Source organism: Suncus etruscus, chromosome 6, assembly GCF_024139225.1.
Source record: "Suncus etruscus isolate mSunEtr1 chromosome 6, mSunEtr1.pri.cur, whole genome shotgun sequence".
NCBI classification, from domain to species: domain Eukaryota; kingdom Metazoa; phylum Chordata; class Mammalia; order Eulipotyphla; family Soricidae; genus Suncus; species Suncus etruscus.
The window spans coordinates 92,182,704-92,208,049 of NC_064853.1; the positions used below are offsets into that span (position 1 = coordinate 92,182,704).

At 36.6% G+C, this 25,346-nt stretch overlaps 1 pseudogene; it reads left to right on the plus strand.

Moving 5' to 3' along the window:
- The first annotated feature begins 10,329 nt into the window (after positions 1 to 10,329).
- On the plus strand, positions 10,330 to 13,653 carry LOC126011821 (mitogen-activated protein kinase 10-like; annotated as a pseudogene).
- Positions 13,654 to 25,346: the final 11,693 nt, after the last annotated feature.

Here is a 25,346-nt window from a genome sequence, read left to right on the forward strand (position 1 = left end):
GATTGGATAAAAAAATTGTGATATATATCTATAATGAAATATTAAGCAACTGTAAGAAATTATGGGATTCTATAGCTGGTAGCAGTGAATGGAATTAGATGGCTTCATGCTCAGTCAAAAAGCTCAGAAAGAGAAGAATAAATAGCAGATGTCTCACTCATCTGAGGTAAAGAGAAAGACAAAACAAGGGACTAGACAGTATGACACACCCTTGACCTTGGATTACAAAGTTTAATATCAAATTGTGGGAAGCAGGGGAACTAGAAAAGGGGAAAGAAAATAAAAATGAAAGTGACACTGAAACACTGAAGGGTCATGGATAAAAGGATGGTGGCAAGTGCACCAATGTTATGAGGTTGATGCTATAAACTTAATAGTGAGCATATAACAAAAACAATAAATAAATTAGTTGAATATGTATTTAAAGATGTTTTATTTTGAGTTTAGTACTTTCTAAGAAATAGCTCCAGTTGCCTACCTTTGCAGGTTTTGTGGTTTGTGAATTATTTGTAACAAGACTTAAGAATAGGTTTCTCTTGGCAGGAAGATTTTGTTTTGTAATGCTAATGAACACCTCCACATTTACTAGAAGCATGAATTCAGCTCCCTATATATCAAATGATCTAGAAGAAGATATCTGTTTCTACATAATTAGCCTAATGGCAACAGTATTTTATCATTAGAAAATGTTTAAAAGACAAAAATACTCTGTTACCTGTTTAGGAAACATTTTGCATGTTGAACACTTTTAACAAGTTTTTAAAACTTACTGTTCTTTTAAAATTACATTCACAATTTCATTATATAAATATTTTTTTCCAAAAAATAAAATATCGCTATAGTTCAGTTAAGTAAAAAAGTATTCAAATTTTCTTTACCTCTAGATCACTACTCTTGAAAAAAATGTAAACACTGGAGTGCTTATCAATCCCAAATTTTTTCCTAGCAAATGAAGATTTTTTTAAGACAAAACATATTATTATATTCTCTTGAAACACACTGAAAATTTGCATATCTCACATATTTTAAATGGAAACTAAAAGTCACTCAAGTAACAAGAAGAGACCCTCACTTGAATGTAACTTTGAGTTTGACACATATAATGAATTTTTATATATTTTTAAGTAGGGGTATACCTATAAGGAATGGGAAAAGTGGGTTGACAAGCTCAACAATAGCTTTGGCTGACCAGACAAGGCTTCATGGAAAAGTACAGGCCCTTAGCTATGAGAGCCTGAGACAGGAAAACAAAAATCAAAGTCAGGTTGCAAGGTGGAACTTGAGCATGTAGAAATAATCCCATTGAAAGAACATGAGAGGAAAAATAATAAAGGATTGTTTTCTAAATAACTATCACACACAGGCATAATGCTGGTACTTTTCTCAAACAACCTGTTGCAGGAAAATAATAGGGTTTTTTCACTCCAGAATAGAAATTACAGAGGCAATTTAGCACAAAAATGAGGCCTTATTTAAAGGGAATTTAATCCAGATGATTGGAGATAGGAAAGTGGACAGGAACCAAGGAGACTCTAAAGATAGTTTTACTGAGTCTTTTATGTTTGTCATTGATTGTATGTAAAGCAGGGTAAGGTCTATTCATACATCTTTATGAAGAAGGGGAGGGCTTCTTCCAAGAAGCAGGGTGCTACTCATTTTAGTTCCTTAGAAGAACTCAGGACTTTCCAATGCAGGTATTAAGGGGAGATACTGTTACCCCACATTAGCAAGTAAATGGGTTTGATAAACCAGCCATTAACAACATATCAAATAAATGTCAGGGTTGCTATTTAAGCATTGAAGATGCAAATTAAATTTCTAACCCCTTCTGAGATCTCAGGAGGATGAAGTCAAACAACATATGCAAAGCACCCAACTCAAGAATTGTTCAAGAAAATTTGTCTCTCTTTTCCAACTTATAAATCTGCTTTGAAATGTTTGCATATCTGAAATTAGGCAAGAGGAAAGTTTTTCCTTCATGCTTAGTACCATGATATAGTACACTTTTTCAAATCAATCTTTGCAAATATGGAGGAACAAGTTGGTACCAGCCAAAACGTGATATACTTGCATAATAAGACTCCATTCTGAGTTTCCTTATTTATTGATAGCATATAAGGGTCTTTACACTTTCAAACCATAGCTATGACAGAAGAATCTTGGATATCCAGTCTTCCTGTCTCGACAGCTCAAAGGTATTTAAACTTCCAGTGAGTCAGAAACGTGTGCCTTGAAATTCCCCTGAAATCTATGGTGAGAAAGTATTTATGTCAGCTCCTGTTAAGCTCCCACTAAGCTCTCCACTGATTGTAATTAATCATGGAAGTTTGCTCACTAACATGTCCCACGGGTCAGTCAACTTCTTGTGCAACAGTTGGGGAGCAGCTCTTGACCTACTACTATGACAGAGAATTCAATAGCAATGCTCACTTAGTTGTCTCATTCTATCCCAGAACTCAGGATCCAGAATTCCCTTCATGAGTACTCATATATGAATCAATGAAAAAACAAACACAAAACAATATGGAGAGTTGAGTACTAGCTCCATTTATAGCACAAACAGCCTTACATCAATAATCAACCTGCTCTTCTGAGATTTATTATTAATGAAATGAGAGTGTTTGTCAAGGTAATTTTCTTTGTTCCTTTCAGCTCTTAGTCGCCTGGCATTTTTTATGTTTAAATTCTCTATGAATGATGTACAGCACAAAGAGCTTTCTGTTTTGTTTGTTTGTTTGTTTTTAAATACTCTATTAGGCACATTTTCTGGAGGAAGACACTTAACCCTGAAGTTTTTTTTCTTCCCTCAATTTCTCCAGGTAAATAAATTTATGAGTGTGCTGTTTACATGGCTGTATGTTTCACAGAAGGTTTTCTAGACGGCATTGAAAAGCATGAACTTTTGAAAGAGATTATGGCTTTAGAATAATTCAGCCTAAAATTCTATTAATAGAGATCATGAACTTCAATTTACAGTAATCTTTAATGATTAAATGCAAATATGTTGAGGGAAAAATATTTAAAATAATGTCCAGGTAACTGATAGCATCTTCATTACTTGTATGAGTTTTATGATGGGATAGAGATGATGAAGAGGTAGAAAAGTCAAGGTACCTGAAAAAGAGAAAAGGAAAGAAAATGATAACTTAGCTATAAAACACATATCTATAAAAATATAAATTTATTTAAGCACCATGCTTACAAATTAATTTGTAATTGGGTTTTAGCCATAAAAAGCCCTACCCCCTTCACCAGTTCAACTTTCCTGCCACCATTGTTCCCATTTCAAACCTCCTCCTCCTGGAAGCAGAGATAAACAGATGGGAATACATAAAGCTGAGAAGCTTCTGCACCTCAAAAGAAATAGTGCCCAGGATACAAGAGCCACCCACCATGAGGAAAAACTATTCACCCAATACCCATCAGATAAGGGGCTAATATCCAAAATATACAGGGCACTGACAGAACTTTACAAGAAAAAACACATCTAACCCCATAAAAAATGGGGAGAAGAAATGAACAGACTCTTTGATAAAAAAGAAATACAAATGACCAAAAGGCACATGAAAAGATGCTCCTCATCACTGATCATCAGGGAAATGCAAATCAAAACAACGATGAGATACCACCTCACACCACAGAGATTGGCGCACATCACAAAGAATGAGAACAATCGATGCTGGCGGGGATGTGGAGAGAAAGGAACTCTTATCCACTGCTGGTGGGAATGCCGTCCAGTCCAAACTCTATGGAAAGCGATATAGAGATTGCTCCAAAAACTGGAAATTGAGCTCCCATTCGACCCAGTTATTCCACTCCTAGGGATATACCCTAGGAACACAAGAATACAATACAAAACCCCCTTCCTCACACCTATATTTATTGCAGCACTATTCACATTAGCCAGGATCTGGAAACAACCAAGATGCCCTTCAACAGACAAATGGCTAAAGAACTGTGGTACATATACACAATGGAATACTATGCAGCCGTCAGGAGAGATGAAGTCATGAAATTTCCTATACATGGGTGTACATGGAATCTATCATGCTGAGTGAAATAAGTCAGAGTGAGAGAGAGACACACACAGAATAGTCTCACTCATCTATGGGTTTTAAGAAAAATAAAAGTCATTTTTACAACAATCCTTAGAGACAATGAGAGGAGGGCTGGAACTTCCAGCTCACTTCATGAAACTCACCACAAAGAGTGGTGAGTGCAGTTATAGAAATACCAAATTCATGTAAATGAATGATGGAACTGGAAAGCCTGTCTAGAGTGCAGATGGGGGTGGGGTAGACTGGGACATTGTTGGTGGGAATGTTGCACTGGTGAAGGAGGGTATTCTTTACATGACTGAAACCTAATCACAATCATATTTGTAATCAAGATGTTTAAATAAAGAAAAAATATTGAGAAAAAAGAACAAACCTCCTCCATCCCTCTCCATCCCCATCCCCCATCTCCATTTCTTGGGATTCAGACCACAAAATATATCTACTAGGCTAATTTCTTCCATTGCTCCTTTCAGTGCTAATGTATTTTTGTTAGTTTTCAGCCTGATTGACTTATCAAGTAGTGACAAGGCAGTGTTGAAATCTCCCACTCTTATTGTGTGCTCATAGATATCTTCCTTTAGTCAGCTGGTTTTAAGTATTTTACTGGTCCCTTAATGGGTATGTATATGTTTAGGAGTATGATTTCCTCCTATTATCAATCTCTTTCTCTTTTTTAAGTTTAAAGTCAGTGTCATTTGAAATTAGTATGGCCACTCCGGCCTTTTTATTGGAAGTCTTTACTTGACTGATTGTTCTTCAACCTTTGAGTCTACTTGTTCTGATTATTCAGATGTGTTTCTTGCAGGCAGACAAATGTTGGGTTCAGCTTTTTGATTCATTTTGCCACTCTATATCTCTTAAGTGGTGCATTTAGTCCATTGATGTTAAGAGAGGTGATTGTAATGGGATTTAGCACATCTTTTAGTAGGAGTTTGGTGTGTCTTGTGGTCTGTTTTATCTTAAAGTAGATCTTTAAGTTCATTCTTTAAGGCTGGTTTGGAGTCTATAAAGTTTCTAAGCTGTTGTTTTTCCATGAAGCCCTGATTCCTTTCTTTAAACCTGAATATAAGTCAGTTGTGTGAAGTACTCACACTTGGTGATGCATTTATTTCATCAAGTTTTATCACTATATCCCACCACTGCCTTTGGCCTTGAGGGTGTTTTGTGGCATCTGTTCTTTGTCTAAGCTTCCTGAAAGAAGAATTGGAAACTTTTATTTTAATTTTTCCCATTTCTTTTCTATTCTTTTCTTCTTTGAACTTCTTGGTAAATTGACTAATACTACTGAGTTGCAATTCTGATTTTTATGAACTTTATTCTTTATTTAAACATTTTTAAAAAATTATATCAGCAGTGCTCAGTCAGGTCTTTTCACTTTGTACTTAGGAATCACTCCTGACAGATTCAGGGAACAATATGGGGTGCCAGATATTGAATCTGGTTCCACCATGAGTGAGGCAAATTAGTGTCTAACCCACTGTTTTATCTCTCCAACCCCTCAATTCTGATTTTTTAATAAATTAATTTTAGAAGACAATCTAAAATGGTTTCATGCACTAGTAGTTACAGGTTACTTATTAGCAGTGCTTCACAGCATTGTGTTCTGTTCTTAATGCACACATGAGTCCTAATAGCAGCTAGCAAATCCTTAAATTCTAATTTTATTAATTCAAATTTTCTAGAATGAGTTTTTCATCATCATTTTTTCTTCATTTTTTTGTTTATTTAAACATCTTGATTACATAAATGATTGTGATTAGGTTTTAGTCATGTGAAGAACACGCCCTTCACCAGTACAACATTCCCACCACCAAGGTCCCAAATCTCCCTCCATCCCACCCCACCCCACCCCCACCTGTACTCCAGGCAGGCTTTCCAGTTCCCTCATTCATTCACATGATTATGGTAGTTCTCTGTGTAGTTGTTTCTATAACTGCACTCACCACTCTTTGTGGTGAGCTTCATGAAGTGAGCTGGTGTTCTAGCCCTCCTCTCATTGTCTCTGAGGATTGTTACAAAAATGACTTTTATTTTTCTTAAAACCCATAGATGAGTGAGACTATTCTGCGTCTCTCTCTCCCTCTGACTTATTTCACTCAGCATGATAGATTCCATGTACATCCATTTATAGGAAAATTTCATGACTTCATCTCTCCTGACGGCTGCATAATATTCCATTGTGTATATGTACCATAGTTTCTTTAGTCATTCGTCTGTTGAAGGGCATCTTGGTTGTTTCCAGATCCTGGCTAATGTGAATAGTGCTGCAATAATTATAGGTGTGAGGAAGGGGGTTTTGTATTGTATTCGTGTGTTCTTAGGGTATATCCCTAGGAGTGGAATAGCTGGGTCGAATGGGAGCTCAATTTCCAGTTTTTGGAGCAATCTCCATATCACTTTCCATAGAGGTTGGACTGGACGGCATTCCCACCAGCAGTGGATAAGAGTTCCTTTCTCTCCACATCCCCGCCAGCATTGATTGTTCTCATTCTTTGTGATGTGCGCCAATCTCTGTGGTGTGAGGTGGTATCTCATCGTTGTTTTGATTTGCATCTCCCTGATGATTAGTGACGAGGAGCATTTTTTCATGTGCCTTTTGGTCATTTGTATTTCTTTTTTTATCAAAGAGTCTGTTCATTTCTTCTCCCCATTTTTTATGGGGTTAGATGTGTTTTTTCTTGTAAAGTTCTGTCAGTGCCCTGTATATTTTGGATATTAGCCCCTTATCTGAAGGGTGTTGGGTGAATAGTTTCTCCCACATGGTGGGTGGCTCTTGTATCCTGGGCACTATTTCTTTTGAGGTGCAGAAGCTTCTCAGTTTAATGTATTCCCATCTTTTGATCTCCCACAGCCAGAATGTACTTACTGGGCAGCTTCAAAATGCAGTTTTTGGGGGTGCGCTCCCTAGGCCTCTTAGGAAATCTTCAGGGATTCAGAAACACAGGCAGACAGGCACAGGCAGGAGAAGTTTCCCTTGAAGTCCTCAGAGTGAACAAAGGCACAGCAGGGCGGAGCCTCCACAGGCCAGAGACCTCAGCTTATTGGACAGCAACTCCCGCAGCCTGAATGTACTTACTGGGCAGCTTCAAAATGCAGTTTTTTGGGGGTGCGCTCCCTAGGCCTCTGAGGAAATCTTCAGGAATTCAGAAACACAGGCTGACAGGCACAAGCAGGAGAAGTTTTGTTTTTCATCATCATTAAACATTATTGATGTTTAATTGGCTTTAGGTGGGAGAACTGGGACATTGGTGATGGGAATGTTGCACTGGTAAAGGGGGTGTTCTTTACATGACTGAAACCTAACTACAATCATATTTGTAATCAACGTGTTTAAAAAGATATTATTTAAAAAATAGTCTTTATGTAGAAAACTGATTTGAGGCTCAGATAATTCATTTTCCCATTTTCAAATGTTTAAAATAATTCACTTGTGGTATAGTGAGATAGCTAAAAAGGTTGGTGCACATGCTCTGTATGATGGAAACCCAGGTTCAATCTTTGGCACTGCATGGTCTCCCAAGCATCACTGGGAGTGACTCTTAAGTACAGCGTCAGAAGTAGCTCCTTTCAACCACTAGAGTTCCAATAAAACAAAAATCTGCTTTTAAGAGGCCTGCATATATGGAATAAGACTGGAAACAGTGGTATTCTGCTTAGTTGTAAGAAAAAATTAAATATTGTAGTTGGCAGCAATGTGGATAAACTGGAGGACATTATAAGTAAAATAAGTCAGAGAGAAAAGGACAAATAACAGATGATCTCAGTCATTTGTGGAATATAAGAAATGAAGCAAGGAAATGATGGTGTAAAATGAAAAACCCTTGGTTTTGAATGATAAAATTAAAATAACCAAGAATTGGGGCAATTGGCTGAAAAACAAAGATGTTATCTTGAGGAGACTAGAAGTAATGGAAAGACAGTGACAAAGGGTCTTAGAAACTCTAATGGTTGGAAAGTTACAGTAACTATACATCAAGTGCATAGAGCTTTAGCACTACTGTAAACATGCTACAATAACAAGATTGGCAAGAGTAAAATAATAAGCACACAACTTTTTACAAAAACTATTACTCAAACATAAAATTATGGTCCTTATGGTCTTATAAGTTCTGTTTATGACCTTCATTTTAATGGCAGATTAAAACATATCTGACTCCATTTGTACTGGGAAAATAATTTGTAATATAGTTTATTTAACAAATATTCCTTGAATATTGCAACACCTCAAGACCTGATACCATAAGTGATGAACAATCTCATCTAAAATATTCTCATTAATGCAAATGTGAATAGCAATGAAGGAAGCCTCTTGTCATAAATTTTGAATTATTGAATTCAAAGTAATTTTGATAATATATTAATTCAATTTTATTTGTGAAGAATAAATATTGAAATTATAATGTGAGTTAAAATAAAATCTAAAAACTGTACCTATAGGCCTGAGATATTTCTCAAGAGATAGAGCTGAAATCTTGTAAGTGCAAGGTCCTGAATTTGATTTCTTTAGTTCCATGCTCATTAGTGTCCTCTAATGCTATGACCCAGAGAACTTCTGGGTGACTATCCTGTTTATTATAAAATTGTGCCAATATAATATGATAAAAGCATCCAAAAATTTTAAGATTTTATTTGAATTTAAATTTTGGAGTTAATACAATAAAAATAAAAGTCAGGTCACTACTTTCTCGTTTCCCTAGGGAATAGGAAGATCAAGCATAGTTCTTATTATAGGAAATATGGTACATAAGGGTCCAGAGTGTTAGCATAGTGGGTAGGAAATTGTCTTGCACACAACCCACCCATATTTGTTCCTTGGCACCACATATAGTGCCCTGAACAGTGTGAGGAGTGATCCCTAATCATAGAGCCAGGAGTAAGCTCTGAACTCTACTGGGTTTAAGCCCCAAATCAAAATCAATCAAACAGAGTATTGTATTTAAAATTAAAGAAGAAAATCCTTTCACTCCACTTAGCTATGGTCTGAAATATTCTGTTAGAGATGGCAATTTTAAAATAAATGTCTTTAACTTTTTTACTATTAAGTTCAAATCTCTTTTGGTGTTGATCATGAACATTAATCACAATACTATAACATATATATACATAATTTGATTAATAATTCTCTTATCAAATCTCTAAATCATATTTTCTTGATAGATATTTAGTTGTTTCAATCTATTAAAACTAGTAATGTTCCAATAAACATTTATGATTATATTATACAAGAATATAAAATTTAAATAAATATCTATAAGTAGAGATATTGTTGTAAATAAATCTCTTTTTTTGGGGCCACACCCGGCAATGCTCAGGGATTACTCCTGGCTGTCTGCTCAGAAATAGCTCTTGGCAGGCACGGGGGACCATATGGGACATCGGGATTCGAACCAACCACCTTTGGTCCTGGATCGGCTGCTTGCAAGGCAAACACCGCTGTGCTATCTCTCCGGGCCCAGTAAATAAATCTCTTTACGTAGAAAAGGCATGTAAGTTTGTTGTACTTCTTAAGAATTTCTTCCTAAGAGTAGCATTTCCGATCCCCCAGCCCCCGACCCCTCCCCTAGGCTCCTCGTGGCTGCAGCCAGCATCACTCTGTACAATGGTTTCCAGGCTGTGAGACAGGGTGATTCAACAAGCTATGATCCCAGCGGTGTTGGTTTTTTTTTTTTGGGGGGGGGGGGCTCCTCGGTGTGTTTATGGGGGTTGGGAATGCGCATTGCTTACTTGACTTTTTCCTGTTTCCAATTTCCCTTCTCTCTCCTCCTCACCTTGTCATCGCCCGGGGCTTGGGTGATTGCCACCCGGTGTTTTCTTGACTTACCGGCTGCCCATCATCATTCGGAGCAGTTTTCTCCACTCCGAAAGTGCTGTTTCAGACTGGAATGTGGTCCAGGAGGGGCAGGTAGGGAGGATTTGGGGGCAAACAGCACGAATCAGGAATGCTTCTTCTGGACTGGCAAGGAATGGAGAGCAAGAGAAACACTGAAATTAAGACTATTTCAGATCTTTGTTATGGTAGCTCATGCAAGAAGTTGTTGAATTAAACCCATTTTCCATAGATGAGAGTCCATACCAGCAATGCTCTGCAAGCTTGAATTGGAGAAGAGAACTCTGCGACATTTAAATCAGTATCATTCAGATGTTAAACCATCCTTGCATTCCTGGGATGAAACCTACTTGATCATGGTGAATGACCTTCTTGATGAGGCATTGAATCCTGTTTGCCAGGATTTTGTTGGGGATCTTGCATTTGTGTTCATCAGGAATATTGGTATTTATGAGCCTCCACTTATTATACTACTGCAGTGAACCAGTCTTGGATGTGAAAATTGTCTTTTGTCAGGTTTGTGTTCCTTACAGGTAAAACAAGGGATTTGATAAACAAGTGGATGTGTCATATATTGCCAAGCATTACAACATGAGCAAAAGCAAAGTTGACAACCAATTCTACAGTGTGAAAGTTGGAGACTCAACTTTCACGGTTCTCAAGCCCTACCAGAATTTAAAGCCAATTGGTTCTGGTGCTCAGGGAATAGTTTGTGCTGCCTATGATGCTGTCCTTGACAGAAATGTGGCCATTAAAAAGCTCAGCAAACCTTTCCAGAACCAAACCCATACCAAAAGAGCTTACTGGGAGCTGGTCCTCATGAAGTGTGTGAACCATAAATACATTATTAGTTTATTAAATGTCTTCACACCCCAAAAGTCACTGGAGGAGTTTCAAGATGTATATTTAGTAATGGAACTGATGGATGCCAACTTGTGTCAGGTGGTTCAGATGGAATTAGACCATCTTACCTGCTTTACTAAATGTTGTGTAGCATCAAGCACCTTCACTCTGCTAGGATTATTCACAAGGATTTGAAACCAAGTAATATTGTAGTCAAGTCTGATTGTACATTGAAAATTCTCGACTTTGGATTGGCCAGGACAGCAGGCACAAGCTTCATGACTCCTTATGTGGTGACACATTATTACAGAGCCCCAGAGGTTATCCTAGGATGGGATACAAGGAGAAAGCAGTATTTACAATAGCCAGAATCTGGAAGCATTCCAAGTGCTTGAAAACAGGTAAGTGGTTCAAGAAATTGTGCTACATCTACACAATGAAATACTATGCAGCTGTTAGGGAAAATGATGCATAAAATTTTCTTATAAATGTATAGGTATAAAAGTTAAAAAAAGAGTAGCATTTCCAAACTGCTACTCTTAAATTATTTATTATCCATCACCAGAGATAAATATTTTCAAGTTTTAAAAAATATCTAAAATTTGGGGAGGAGGCAGAACATTAGAATAGTGGGTAAGGCATTTGCCTTGCATGTGGCTGAACCAGGTTTGATTCTGGCATGTTATATGCTACCCTGAGCTTTCCAGGAATTATTCCTGAGTACAGAGCCAGGAGTAACACCTGGACACCACTGGATATGGCCCAAATTATTTAATAAACAAAATAAATAAATAAATAAAAGTTTAAAATTTTTCCATAGGTGCAAAGTGGCCTTATTATTTTTTGTTTTGTTTTGTTTTGTGTCAATACTCAGGAATTACTCCTGGCTCTCAGGACTCTCAGTCATTTGCACTTAGATATCACTCCTGGAGGAGTTTGGGGAACCATCTGAAATTGGCCATGTTCAAGATAAATGCCCTACCAGCTCTATTATCACTCTGGCCCTGGTCTTATCATTTTAACTTGAAATTTTTATGTTATTATGTCTATATATTGACAATTAGAATTTCTTTTTCCTATAAACTCCTTTTTGATATGTTTAGCTTGTTTTCATTTGGATAATCTAATGTTTTCTTCTCATAATTGATCATTAGGAGTCCTTTGCATATTAAGAAAATTAATCTATCATGCTGAGTGAAATAAGTCAGAGGGAGAGAGAGAGACACAGAATAGTCTCACTCATCTATGGGTTTTAAGAAAAATAGAAGTCATTTTTGCAACAATCCTCAGAGACAATGAGATGAGGACTGGGACTTCCAGCTCACTTCATGAAGCTCACCACAAAGAGTGGTGAGTGCAGTTATAGAAATAATTACACAGAGAACTACCATAATCATATGAATGAATGAGGGAACTGGAAAGCCTGTCTGGAGTACAGATGGGGTGGGGTGGGATACAGGGAGATTTGGGACATTGGTGGAGAGAATGTTGCATTGGCGAAGGGGGGGTATTCTTTACATGACTTAAACCTAATCACAATTATATTTGTAATCAAGATGTTTAAATAAAGAAAAAAAAGAAAATTAATCTAATGTTAGAGATTGGAGACAATAATTTTATTTAACTACCTTTTGAACTTGTTTACAAAATGTTTTAGATAAAAGTATCTTAACTTCATTAAATATATTTTTAAGTTTCAGTTTTAATTTTATATTTTAACTAAATTTTATTTAGTTCAATTTTATGCATTGTTTAACTTTATGATACATCTTTGTGTTATGTTCTCTTCAAACCCAATAATATTTAAATTTATCATTTAGAGATAATTTTATGGCTTTTTTTTTTTTTTTTTTGGCTTTTGGACCACACCAGGTGACACTCAGTGGTTACTCCTGGCTATGAGCTCAGAAATAACTCCTGGCTTGGGGAACCATATGGGTTGCTGGGGGATCGAACTGAGGTCTGTCCTAGGCTAGCGCAGGCAAGGCAGACAGACACCTTACCTCTTGCTTCACTGCTCTGGTACCAATTTTATGGCATTTTTGTGAATAAATGTTTGATTCATCTAGAATTTAACTTTTAGTGAGTGGAGCAGAAATATACTTCATATTTTCTCCAAACAACTTGACATATACACCCATTTCACTCTTGAAAGTAATCCTCCTCTCTTACACATTAGTTACTTGCTAAATATGCATTTAAATATACCCTTAATATTTCCATTCAATAAAAGAAAATAACCCTTGGCAATATTTCCTAACCAGTTTGCTCATTCTTTCTTATTTGTTAAAAGGTTAGTGGCAAAAGATAAGATTAAACCAGAATCCATCAAATACACTGAAAAAAACAGAACTCACTGGCATGTGATGCTCAAAGGAATCTTCAGTGATTCAACTCCATTGTCAAAAAAAATAAAAATAAAAAAATAAACCAAAGAGACTACATCAAACTACAAAGGTTTTGTGTGGCTAAAAACATTTCAGATAAAAATAAAAAGACAGGAATAGCATTCAGAGAGATAGTATAGGAGTTAAGAAATTGCTTTGTAGGGATTCAACTTCAGTTCAACACCCCAAACACATATGGTCCCTGTGGCACTGCCCAAAGTGAATTTGAGTATGGCCAGAGGTCAATCCTGGGAATTGAACCAAGAATAACTCCTGAGCACTTTTGGGTATGGCCCAACTCACAAATAAATAAATAAATAAAAATGAATATATGTATTTATTTATGTATGTATTCATGGGATTGAAAAATTTATTAGGATCACAAAGAAGTCAGGTTGCAAGATACACTTAACACATTAATTCTTGACTAACAACAGTTAATATTTTTCAATTGTTTACCCAAATATTTCTTTTCCTTCTGTTTTTAGGGAACACTTCTGACTTGCTTGGGAGACTTTGTGGTGATGCCAAAGAATAATCCCAGAATTTCCATCTGAGAAGCATAACCTCCAGTCCTTTGAATCATCTCCCTGTTCCCAATTGTTTATTTTCTAGTATAAGTTTTTATAATAGCAATAGAAAAAAACTCTATATTTTAGAGATTTCTTGTAGGTTTTGAGTCATACCTGGCAGTGTTTAGGGCTTCTTCAAGCTTGAAGGTTGCTCTTGGCAAATGATGGGAGAAGGGATTTGCTCCTGGCAGAGCTCAAGGGCCATGAGATTCCAGGGATTTGACCAGACTTTCTGCATGAAAAACATGCTTTTAGCCCTTGAAATCATCTCTTGGTTCTGATTTTAGAGAGAAGTTTATCTCATGAAATCAATACTCAAGAGTATTACATAGTGTCTAAATATCATGTCAAAAAGGAAGAAAATTAATTTATTGACGCTGTTCAAAATATAAAAGTTAGATGTAAGCTAAAAAGAAAGAAAAGTTGTAGCCCAAGGAAGAATTTTCTGAAAATTTGAATTGTTCATTGTGGAGTGGTTACCCTATCAGAGGGTGAGAGAGCCTCTGTGAGTTGCAATATATAAATAAATGATATGCAGGGAAGACCTACAGCAAATGGCAGAAAGTCCTAGAAGGAACATTGTAAGGGGCTATAGTTTATTCTCACAAATTTCTGCCATTTTTCTTACATTCCAAGACATCAACCCAAATTTTACTGAAAAATATTTTTGGGGTTCTCAAACTGAGTGGTGTTCGCAATGAGTCATTTTGCAATGACTCCCTTCATATTTTTCTAGTTCTGCCTTCTGAATGATGGCACCTTTACCTATGTCTTTAAGTCTCAATTCTCTTCGGACCCAACTTTTCTGAAACATTTTACAATGACTAAGGTATCATGAAAGAGAGGGTGTTAAAATCCAAAACTATTTGGTATTTTTCTTAAGAAATCAGATGACAAAGTCAAACAGCCAACAGGTTTTGCAAGATACTACTTGTCTCTGGCAAGTTATTATTTCAAATAGGTGAAATCAAATAGTGTGAAGTATTATTTAAGAAGTTTTGTCCAAAGTTGTAACTACTGACCTGAAACCTGGATTTCTTTCTGCTTACCCAAAAACCTTGAAAAATCCACAGAGGGGGGACAAAGAGTACAAGAGAAAACAATAAAAATAGTAATCTTACCTGTTATTATCTTTATTTATTAAAAATTATAATATTTGTATAAGGTCTAAGGGTGTAGAGCTAAACCACAATTCTAGACAACTCAGCAAGACTTGCCAGAAAGCAGAGTGTAAGTTTTATTGCATGGTTTCATGGAAAGGAATTATTTCATAGCTTGTATAGATTCTGCAAAGATCTCAAGCTAGTGGGGCTGTAGAGATAGCATGGAGGTAATGCATTTGCCATGCATGCAGAAGGACAGTGGTTCGAATCCCAGTATCCCATATGGTCCCCCCAAGCCTGCCAGGAGCGATTTCTGAGCATAGAGTCAGCAGTAACCTCTGAGCGCTGCCGGGTGTGACCCAAAAACAAAAGCAAAAACAAAACAAGGTCTCAAGCTAGAAAGTGTAGGATGACCAATGAGTTCAGGTCTCACATAAATGATATAAGATGTTTCTTCAGACTGTTGAATTACATTTCTGAGCTCTTTACATGTGACTGCCACTTTCACCTTCTTGCATAAGTCCAGGAACCTTCAATTTCTGAGCTCTTTACATGTGACTGCCATTTTCACCTTCTTGCATAAGTCCAGGAACCTTCAATTATAGGAAAGAGAATCCAGATGGACCCATATTCAAGATGAATGATGTCATTCTTTGTCGATCCAATGCCCAAGATGATCCCTTACCAAACAAGATTAACTTTATCTAATTTTATTTTATATTATAAAATTATGCAATAGCCAGCATTTGATACTAAAGGACCTTCCCTTAGAAAAGACTGATTCTCGTAACTGTCAACAGTCCAGAAAAATCTATTAGGCTGTCTTCATGGAATTTCAAAAAGCTCATTCAGAGCTTTGGATGACTTTCCTTACATGTATACCACAGGATGTAGTTCTTAGGCACAGTCTGGATTACGGGAAATCCCCTTTAAAATTCCCATAAAGAGACCATGGATGCCTGAAGCTATAAAAAAGACCCAAGATATAGAGAGCCAAGGAGCTTTCCTTGGAAGATTTAACTGATGACTTTACATTTCAGGAAAAGCAAAGCCAATGCTATGCCTTAGCTAATGTCTGTTCCCAAGAAAATCCCTTTTGCTGATTCTCTGGCTTCAGCACAAAAACCCAGGGCCATGTCTCCTTTCTGTTTTCTTTAGTTTTTTACCAGTTGGTTCATTTTTTGATTTACAAAATGTTAATAGCTTTACCCTCTTCTCTCCAGGTGAGTAGTGGGAGAAACAAATACAATGCTGTCTATGCAAATACCATAAAGAATTTTAAAGTTTAATTTTAAACATTTAAATATAGAATTACATTATTGCTCAGGAAATGGATTTGGTTGTAGAAGGTATTTTTTTTTTAATTTGCTTGTTTTAACTTGGATTTTTTTACTAGTTTTTTTCCATGTGAAGTGACAGTAAAAGAAAATAGTCTAAAACCTATATGATCTATTGAATTATTTGTAAGAGTAGTAGAAAGACACATCTGGAAGACTTCAAGGTTTTCTCTTAATTCTGTGAGGGACCATAGGTGGTGCTTGGTAAGAGCCTTATCCACTATACCATCTCTCTGTCTTCAATGACTATTTATCCATCTCTAAAATATGTTTTTTTTTCCAATGCCAAAGAGGCTAAATCTCTATTCTTGAGGCATGTCTGGATATGATAGATATGTATATCAAGCAAGTAAGTTGCTCAAAATGTAATTATAAAGACTGAGATGTGTGAGTAGATTCAAAATGTTTACAAAGCAGTCCTTTCAACTTAAAAATAAAATCACTATGTCTCCATGAAAAATAATGTTTGAATTCCTGCCATCTCCCCAACAGTACCAGCTGTTTCAAAGGGGTGGGCAAAACTCAAAATGACTTACGGAAAAAGCCTCAATAGATCATCATCAGATTAACTGATTTGCTGATTCTAACCACCTTGCCTTGGCATTCGAAATTTTCTTCTATCATAATTTTGAGTATAAATTATAGGTGAAGAATTTGAAAAAAAAAATCTAAGCCCCAGGAGGAATTTCAGAAATAAAACAGTTTCTCCTGTTTTCCAGGAGAAAACAGCTAATCTCTGAGCTGGTAAGGAATCTGAATAAAGACCCACAACAATGACATGTAGAATGGAGATTAAGACTCACCTCTTCTGGCTTAAAGCCCATGGCTTTTCCACCTCATGCCACCTTAGCCCTGGGTAAGAAATATTTAATCGAGGGCTAATGACAAATGACAATGAAGACATATTGTATTTCTTCTTTGGATTTCTTCACATATCACAGCAGCACCTAAGAACTCAGATAATTATACTGTGAGAAGACAAGTGACAGGAGAGCAAAACACCGCCTCTAATTCCTAGCCGTCTGCCAAATGCAGAGGATGTGGCAAATTGCTACCTGTGGGCTTCTGGTTGTAGGCAGAGAGGTGCATTACCTGTGCAGAGAAGCCATCTTGGCATCTCCCTTTGTGAGCTATAAACCTAAGATCTAGAGAATTGGGGGGTTGAGAGCCTTGACCTCAGGTCTTAAGCTCAAAAGGTCTTTCCTCAATTCCTAGCAAGTTTATCTGTGCCATGAACAACTTCATGAGCAGGGGCACAGAGCCGGATGGGGAATGCAAGATTGATCCTCATTACTTAAACTCTTCAGGTCTTCTATTATCTAATTCAGCCTCCCTCTCCATAATGAAGATCAAATTATATCCAGGATTCGGGTTTACTGAAAAGAGAGAGGGAGATCATAGGGACATATCATTTTACAGAGGACAATACCAGCAATTTCTGAATGAATCTGGCAGCTAAGCCCAGTAATTATTTGGGCCAGCAATCATCAGTTCTTTGGGTATGGACTGAGGTAGCGGCTTTAGAAAGGGACACACTGCAGTGGTGGCACCTAATGTCTAGGTAGCAGGGATCATTGGTTCTTACTGTTCATTCCACCATATTGTATTAAGTCACAATATTTCCCCCAAATTCCAATATGTTATCATAAAAAGAGAAATAAGACCTAATCACTATGTTCATAAACATGTTAATTTTCTACTTAAAGTCTAATATTAGGAGGAAACTTGCCTCCTTCCCCAAGCAAGAAAACATTGGAATATCTTCTACATTAAGATGATTGGAAATTTCTGTTCATAAGGTGAAATGCGTTTGTATAATTATAAAAAATTTGGTGCCAGTTAGGGGAAAAAAGTATTGTGAAATTGCTAATTCAAACCAGATGCCTAGAGAAATTGGCTTCATTGTTCTTTCCTCAACAATGTTTCAGTGGAGTGTCTGTGTTGCCCTGTGCAGAGGTGAACTGATAAAAATAAAGGTAAATTCTAGTTCCATGGTAGAAGGAATTGCTTAATGATTTAGACTGTCCAAGAACATAACGACTCACAAGTGGAAATTCCTTGTGCCTAGAACTGTGTATAAAGAGAAGGGGAAGAAACTGGTAAATTGCTGCAGTAAATTGTACAGCCTCTTCATGCCTTTGTAGATTTTTCTAAAATTTTTTTTTTTTTTTTGGTTTTTGGTTTTTGGGCCACACCCGGTAACGCTCAGGGGTTACTCCTGGCTATGTGCTCAGAAGTTGCTCCTGGCTTGGGGGACCATATGGGACACCGGGGGATCGAACCTCGGTCTGTCCAAGGCTAGCTCAGGCAAGGCAGGCACCTTACCTTTAGCGCCACCGCCCGGCCCCCCTAAAATTTTTTTTATCACTGAAAAACCTGTCTCCATGCCATGCGTTTATAGTGAAAAAAAAAAAAAACAACAACAACCATTGATTCTTAGAAATTCATAGTTAACATATATTCAAATATAGTAAGAGAAAGAGCCCCCAAACAATAGCATCAGAGTTTTATAAATACATATATAAATTTATATTTGCATAATATAAGTATATATGGGTATAAAAGCTCATCCATGAATCTACTCTTTCAAGAGACTTTTCTAAAAGTACTCAAAGTTTTGAGTAGCTGCAGGACCTTCAATATTACTGTTAATAGTTGCTTATGGCCTTGAGGTGAGGGTGCCACCCCTTGCCTGCAAGCTGGCATAATCACATTTTCCCACAATAGAGATAGTCGAGGTAGGGAAGCAAGCATTTTACCATGTTTCTGCACACTGTGAAAATGTTAGGAGTTCAAGATGGAAGAGACAAAGAGAATTTGACAAGCAATCTGTTTATTCTTCAGATTATAAAACTGCTTTCAGGGTCACATGCACTCAGTAACACACATTTGGCCAAGAGAAAGGAGCCATCACTCGATACAGACAGAAGAGCTTTCAGACAGGCAGGAGAGCAAAGGCAAGTTGTCACTTCTCAAGGTGGTGACAGAACGTAGTAGAAGTTCTGTTTCAAAGGCCAGCACTGCAAATACAAAGCACATAATTGGTGATGGGTGGGGGAAGCAAAGCTAGGCCAAAGGTGAGAGAAAGTGGCCTTCAACGTTGAAAGCATTTAATATATAAATGGGAGCAAAACCAACAATAAGAAATTTTCTGATTACTGTGGTGCCATAGGCCATTGCAAAGACAACGTGTTTAAATTGCATATTCCTGAAGAAACTTTCAAAATATGTAAAATTAACTTTTGTACATTTAAATACTTAGTTGGCATGAAATACCACAAGACACTGGATGTTTCCTTCACCACCCCTTTGGGTGGTGTCTCTGTCTTTTTCCATCTCCTATTTTGCACAGGCTCTTCCCTCTTTTGATCTTTTGATGCAGGAACTCCAGTTTATTCTTCACATCTCAGATACATTCACATTTTCTTCAGATACACTTTATTGAGTGCCCATTTTTATTCTTCCCCTATAACTCTGTTTTCTTTCAAAACATCACTACATTTTGAAATTCTATTTAAAATTTATTTATGTGTTTGCTTTATACCTGATTCCAATAAGTTCCTGAACTGGAGACTTTATTTACCAGACCTCATACTTCAAGTCCAGTGTCACTGAGATATGACAATTAAGGACATAGTTTTGATAAGATAAATGAATGCCAGGTTAAAATTAGAATGGTAATAACCAAAGAGTTATTTACCAGGGTAAAATGCTGGTGGTTCTCACCATTTTGAGCTGGTGGGCTCTGTGGCACATGAGGTATGAGATTAGCATTTCTCAACCAGGAACCATTTGACCTCCAAGGGACTCCCAGGATATTTCAGTTGCAAAAATGGAGATTATAATACAAGTCAAGGACCAACCACTAGGAAAGGGGACTGAACTCAGGAAAGAAACAAGTAGAGAAAAGGACCACAATTTGAGAAAATTTGAGAAATAACGATATCTATCTATCTATCTATCTATCTATCTATCTATCTATCTATCTATCTATCTATCTATCTATCTATCTATCTATCTAATCCTTGACAGCTTAAGAAGGAAGATCAAAATGATATCACATATTTTTTCAAATAATAGGATGAATGCTAGTAAGGTAAAAGAACTTTACCGTATTATATTTTATTATAGTTATTATATTTATTATATATTTTCATATGCATATTTACAAATATATGTATACTTATTACCTTATGTTTTACCTTATTATATATAACATATAAGTATGCATTTATGATGAAAAATTTTTCTCATGGTAAATGATTTCTAATCATTAAAACAGTTGACAATTTCTCAATTCTATGTTATTCAGGTAAGGCCATGTAATAGACTGCTCTGTCTTAGTTCAGTTCCCTGGCAAAGGACTAGGGATGAGTATGGTTAAAAGTGAAGTAGACAACAGTTGTTTCTATCCATGCAAGAAAATGTCACTTTGCTTTCAGAGAAATCTTTTGGTTAGCTAAACTATCATGTAAACAGGTAAATAAGTAAAAATAGAAAGTTTTATCTTGCTTTAAAAAAAAGTCAGGGGCCGGGCGGTGGCGCTAGAGGTAAGGTGCCTGCCTTGCCTGCGCTAGCCTTGGACGGACCGAGGTTCGATCCCCCGGCATCCCATATGGTCCCCCAAGCCAGGAGTGACTTCTGAGCTCATAGCCAGAAGTAACCCCTGAGCGTCACCGGGTGTGGCCCAAAAACCAAAAAGAAAAAAAAAAAGTCAACCAATTGGAAACTTTCTCTGAGCCTCTTCTTCCTAGTATACAATAGAAAGTTTGCACATATTTGTGTGATTAGTTAATATATGACTCTTCCAATAGACTCTAAACTGTCTGAAGGTAAGGATGTTGTGACTCCTGTTCTCATACTATCTTTATCATAAGTCTAATAGAGATTCAGACAACTAAAAATAAATGAATGGATAAGACACATTCTCTTTACTTTTGGTTTATCAATAACTTTCTAATTACTCTTGGAGAAATCCTTTTACCTTACGAGCACTCATTCTATCATTTGAAAAAATATGTGGTATTATTTTCATCTCCCTTCTTAAAATGTCAAGGATCAAATATAAAAAATGAAATGAATCTTCTGAAAAGGTTGAAATTCTATTAAATGAAAGCTGTCCTGTAAGGGTGTATTCTTGCTGTCAGGGCTGTGGATAAAGTCAATGGAGCAAAAGCAAATCTTATATCAAGTGTGACCTGAACACAATTATGGAGCTACAACAGAAAAGGCACTGAACCCAAACACTAACTTTAGGAAATTCAGATGATCAGAGTCAATCATGAGATGAGGACATATGTTTTTAAAAAGACTCCATTTATAACTTTGGGAAGAAATGGAAGGACATATGGAAATCTCAGATAACTTTGGACTAATATTCCAGACAACAAGGAAAAGCAAAATTACCACATTGTTGATGGGAATAATGTTAAAGGGTCATTGATTCCAGTGTCATATTGGTACATCAATTTGGTGCTGGTAGTACATCAAATCCTTGGGAACCATTTAGTCTGAGGACTAGAAAAAATAAGAATATTTAATTGAAGTAAGTGATAAATTCAAAGAGTAAAGTTAATTTGAAGTGAGGGATGTCTTAAATATATAATGATTAATTAACAAAATGGTATTTATTATATAATTTGTATTAGAAAATATGCAATCTCTAATGCCATTTATGTAAAGTATGTGTTTCGATGTTTATTTTTCAGACAGAGAAATGAAGAGTCAGAGAGTTCAAGCAACCTGATTACACATCCTGTTGGAAGAAATGGAATCCATACATATGATCACTTGGTTTTGAATACCACCTATTTAGCTCTTAAATCTCCAAACAAGGCTATGGGCTGACCATGAATTATCAGGAACAATTATATAACTTATAGGGTCCAATGTAAAATAAAACTGTTCAAATTGTATCAAGAACTTAAAGATACAAAGTAAAGAGCCTTGCTGAACTGAATACTCTGATTATAGAACTGTGCATCCAGGAAATTGATCCTATAAAGCTTGGATATTGGTTTCAAAGATTCAGATAACCATCTGTGGCCAGTTCTGCTAAGGATTCTTCAAAAATTCTATTGATTTTGAGTTTTGAACCAAGAAAATGACGAGAGCATGGTTGTGAGAGAAGGTGAAGAAGAGTAGTACTGGAAAAAGCTGAAGAGTCACAAAAGTGAGACCAGTTATTATTATGCATCCCAGGAAGCCAAGCTATCCAAGATGGGCACCAATGGGAGGGATGGAGTCACCTATATGTCACCCTAAGCTGAAACTGTTTTTAGGCACCATAAGCATTCTTAATCTTATTATTCCTAAAACAGGCGAGCAACTGGGACAAAAACAATAGAATAAAAAGGAAAAATACCCAAGAAAAGTCAGATACGAAGTATTCATTGTTTAAAAAAATAACAACAAACTCTTAGTTGATCTAACAAAACAGGGCTTTTCCAGTCTGGATTTCTTTAGAGTAAACGCTGAGAAACTGGGCCAATCAAAAAGAGTTGTCTGTTGAACAAATAAAATCAATTGAATGGAGTTTTAGCATTGATTGACCAAAGTTTGTGGGCTCAGAGAATGTGATTTTGAGTAGGTTTTATTTCTTTTTAGCTTTTGGGCCATACCAGTTGGTATTCAGAGTTACTCCTGGCTCTGTAATCAGATATTACTATTAGTGGACTCAGAGATTATAAGGGGTGCTGGAGATAGAACCTGGGTCAATTGTATGCAAGGGAAATGACCAACCCATTGTACTATTGCTCCAGCCACAAGAAAGCGATTTTGAGAGAGAATAGATGTAGTGACCTTTTACAAAATTTTATTTATTATTAGTATTAAAAATACATGTCCTCCATATGACACTAGAAAATTTATAAAACAATCACATTTAAAAACATCATAATCCTACTGGTCAAATGACAACATTGTTTTCTGTGGATCTTTTTTGGGACTGATTTGGCCATACCCAGTGGTGCTCAGGGATTACTCCTGGCTCTGTGCTCACAGATCACTCCTGTTAGTCTTCAAAGGATATATGTGACTTCATATGTGGTGATAAATGTAATATTATACCAGGAAACTATAGGTGGTAATAGAAATAAAGTCTGCTAGATAAAAATTATATGCGTAACCTCTTACTATATCTCTTGCCCTTCAAATGATGACACTAATCATTTTCTTTTGCTATATATGCTTATAAGCATTATATACCAACACAAGTAAAAAAGAGTATATTATACCATTGTTTTCAGGCAGAAAAACCTTAATAATATGTCAATTTTATGTTATCAATATTATTCAATTAAAAAATTCTTCATAATAGATGCATCTTCCACATAAAGATTACATCATTAAGATCGCATATTGGTGTAATTTTGGATGAAAGAACACATTTTTATTTGGTGTGACATTTTTCTGCTTCTATTCTTGGGAGAAATTCTTAAAAGTGTTAGTAACAGTGCTATAGTGAGGTGAGCCTCTTGTCTTGTATGCAGCTGATCTGGGTTTGACTGCTGGCATCAAATATGGTCCCTAGAGTTCTGCCAGGAGTGACTTCTGAGCTCAAAGCCAGGAGTAAGTCATGAGATTAATGTGGCCCAAAAGCCCAAAAAAGGGGCACCAGAACTTGGATAGTGGCGCCTTCTCTATGCTCCTAATATTTCCCTAGTACTTCACCCCCACTTTATGGCATTTAACAGTCTTTACTGCTATCTGTGCTGTAACTGAATACTCCTCTGGGAAAGAGTGTTTGAGTTCCTTGCTGTGTCCCCCGGTGCCCTCAGGGCCTTGTCCACATTAGGTACTACATAAATGTTTGTGCAATAGCTTGAACGGGTTCCTCAAGTCCTGTAGCTCTGTTCTAATTCCAGGGCCTTGACAATGTTCCTCCATAATTGATGTGACATTTCCTTCTCAGCTGAGGGATTGAAGTTTGGGGATATGTCCTAAGGGTACTAATTAGTTCCTTTGATTCATCTTCCACCTGGTGACCAGAGGAGGGTCTTTTGAGAAATTTAGCAGGAAAAGTGGTTTCGGATTTCTTAGATAGGCATAGAAGAGTAAAGTAGCCAAGCCTTACAGTAGAGTAAATGCTTTCCCAAAGTGACATGATGTTTTACACTCAGAACTAATAGACTTTTTATAGGCAGAGAAGCATTGTTAGATTATTAAAACACTGCTAAATGAATTTCTATAGTTTATTTGATATCAGATAAGCTTAAAAAACACCTTGAGCACAATGGCATACTGCCTCTCCCTAAATGTGATAAGTCTCTAGTTCTAAACATTTGCTTGACTTAATCTCCTCTTCTCTAAAGTTGGCTTGAACTTTCTCCATGATGCCCCTGCAATAGTCTCTGTTCTCATCTGTTCAAAAATTATGAAACCACATTATATCCCTCAGGAGTAATAATAGTTTCTTTTGATCAGCTCCCATGAGGGATTTGAATTGATTCTAACAAAATCAATCTTTCTCTGCTATTCCTCTACTAAATGCTGACTTTATCTTGAGAGTTGAGGTGCAAATATCCTTAGTCCTTATTCCTTATAGAATGATGAGGGGAGACACACCAAGGAATCCATACTTGATAAAATAGTCTCTGTCCCCAGAGATCAAAATAAATCCTATGCTTAGAAAAAGTGTGTAGGGGTGAGGGCTTTGCTTTAGTTTTGTCTTTGTCAAAAAAAAATTCAAGAACAAGACTGTGAAGAAAACAGTAGAAATGGATTAAGGCGATAGTGCAGTCTTGAGAGTTGGGTGTAAATAAGGGCACCTCAAGGGAGTGCCACACACCAGATTTTGGGAAAGGATTTTAAGCAATGCACAAAGGGAAGGAGTATCCATAAGGAGTTATACAAGAGTGCTATGACACAAGAGTGCTCTGGGATGGTGTGAATATTTTGTAAGTATATGCAGATCTATGCTAGTTTAAACTTTCCATTTGTCATAGCACCTAATTATGCAATTAGTAGAGAATGATTAAAAACATCATACACTCTTGAGATGTGTCTGAGTTTATATGTATTTGGGGCTTAATGTGTAGAAAAATGACATATAATCAGGGTTCTGCCTCTAAGTCTGCTCACTAGCTGGCTGAAGCTGGTTTTCCAAAGTTCTTCTTTTATCAGGAAGTTGGTAACCACAAAGCTGTCTGGGTGGGAGTCTCAAGACCTTAATATTTTCCTTGGAGCATAGAGATTGTCCTTTCTGTTTCTTAGTTTCCC